This window comes from Elephantulus edwardii, unplaced genomic scaffold (assembly GCF_000299155.1).
Source record: "Elephantulus edwardii isolate Elephantulus edwardi_28Jun2011 unplaced genomic scaffold, EleEdw1.0 scaffold00142, whole genome shotgun sequence".
NCBI classification, from domain to species: Eukaryota; Metazoa; Chordata; class Mammalia; order Macroscelidea; family Macroscelididae; genus Elephantulus; species Elephantulus edwardii.
In genome coordinates this window covers 2607715-2610296 of record NW_006399892.1, presented here as the reverse complement: position 1 = coordinate 2610296, position 2582 = coordinate 2607715, and positions in this window count along the sequence as shown.

Here is a 2582-nt window from a genome sequence, read left to right as displayed (position 1 = left end):
GCAAAAATCAATTGGATTTCTCTATAGTGACAAAAAGTATACAAAACTCGAGATAAGAAAAACAATATTCATCACAACAGTTAATCACAAGATTAAATATTTGGAAGTAAATCTAACCAGAAGCACAAAGAATCTATTCAAAGAAAATTACAAAACATTAGTACAAGAAACAAAAAGAGACCTGGAGAAATGGAAGAATATACCTTGCTAACAGATAGGAAGACTCAATATTGTGAAAATGACAATACTACCAAAAGCAATTTACAAGTTCATTACAATCCCAATACAAATAACAATTCTATTTTCAACAAGATGGAAAGGCAATCTCCAATTTCATTTAAAACAGAAAGAAGCCCTGAATAAGCAAAACACTTTTTAAAAAAGAGAAACAAAGTAGGAGGCATCTCAGTCCCTGATTTCAAATCCTACTACACTAATGTGGTGGTCAAGATAGCATGGTACTAGTCCAATGACAGACACACATCAATGGAATAGAATTGAGAATCTAGAAATCAGCCCATCTACCTATGGTCAACTGATATTTGACAATGAGATGAAATCAGTTAAGTGGGGAAATAACAGTCTTTTGCCGTTTGACAAAATTGGAAAATTATCTGCAGAAAACTCAAGCAAGATCCAGACCTCACTCCATACACAAAAAACAACTGAAAGTCGATCAGGGACCTAAAATTAAAACCAAAGACTATAAAGTTCATTAAAGAAAAGCTTGGATGAACTCCAGAAGTCCTAATCCACAACATGAACAGTCTTTCAAGCATCCTGAAAAACCTATAATCAGGAGAAGAGAAATAGATGAATAGGACCTTCTAAGAGTAAAAATCCTATGCAAACCAAACACTTATCCAACAGGGTAAAAAGGGAAGCCACAAGCTGGGAAAAAATATTTAGTAATAACATGTAGACTTATATCTTGAATTTATAGAATGCTCGAGAACCACAGATAAAATTAACAACCCAATGGCAAAATGGGCACAGGATATAAACAGACACTTCACCAAAGAAGACATTCAGATGGCAAACAAACACATGAAGAAGTGTTCAAAATTCCTAGCTCTAAGAGAGATGCTTATCTAAACAACTATGAGATATCATCTCACCCCAGTAAGATTAGCAAAGTTTGACAGAATAGCAAACAACAAATACTGATGAGGTTGTGGAGAAATTGGAACCCTTATTCATTGCTGGTGGGAGTGTAAAATAGTGCAACCATTATGAAGGCAGTGTGGTGCTTTCTCAGAAAGTTGTGCAGGGAGAAAAGTGCAACAATGGTTGAATGGAAAGCCAAAGTCTCTGTAAATTTTCAAAAAATTTAATAATAATTAAAAAAATAGAAAATAGTTTGAAATAGAAATACCATTTGATTCAGCAATTAATTCCACTTATGGGAATATACCCTAAAGAAACTGTAACTGCCATCCAAGTAGGTATATGTTCACCCATGTTCCTTGTGGCTTTGTTCACAATAGCAAAGAGTTGGAAACAACCCAAGTGCCCATCAACAAATGAATGGATAGAGAAGCTGTGATATATTCACGCAATTGAATATTATGCTGCATTGAAAAACAAAGAACTCATCAAATATTATACAAAATGGGTAACCATGGGGGATATTATGCTGAGTGAAATAACTCAGTGACAAAGGGACAAACACTGCATAATGCCACTGTTATAAAACAGGACTGACATCTGGGTTAGGGGAATCTAGGAAAAGAGGGTGTAAATAATTGAAACAGATGAGGGAGAGAACCCTTTCCAAGGAATATATGATTATGTATTATTTTCATGACAAGAATCTAGAATGTGAGCTTCATGGGGAACGGACTTTGGGGGAGATTATATGATAATTAATTTCTTTATTGTTCTTTTTTTTACTTTTCAAAGAGAAAAACCAACAGGAGGAGGAGTGGACAGGGAAGGAAATTTGCAGCAATGAATAAATGGAAATCAACAGTCTCTATAAACTTTCATTAAAATATCAATTAAAAAAATCTTTCCTTAATTATTACCTCAAACGTCAAAGTTTTAATATATCCAGCAGTGCTTTGAAAGAAATATATAGCTATATTCTTCTCTAAAGAAGATAACCAAGCAAATTCTACAGTTTCACTCTTCTCTGATTAGTCAAAATCAATTTGTTGCAATGATTTGATATGTTTATTTTAGAGACAATATAGACTACAAAAGCATATGATTCCTAAAAAAATACCAATAAATTAAAGTAACAATGGAAATAACTATTAAAATACATTTATTTAGGAAAAAAAATTAAGGAGCCTAAATTTGAATGATCAAGGTAGAAAACAAAATCAAAATTTCCGTATTGAGAGGGTAAAACACATTCTTAAATGACAATTTAAGACGACGTTATTCCAACCAAAGTGTAATGATACTAATGATACCATGATACCAATTATGTAGCAGTAATACCATTACATTTTAAAAATTAAATCATTCGTACATATGCATTTATCAAATTATTGTTATATGTGATATTTAATGTTTAAATAAAGTTTAATATTTATCTATAGATTTAAAGTCTAGGAGAATAAGGTGCGTCTGAT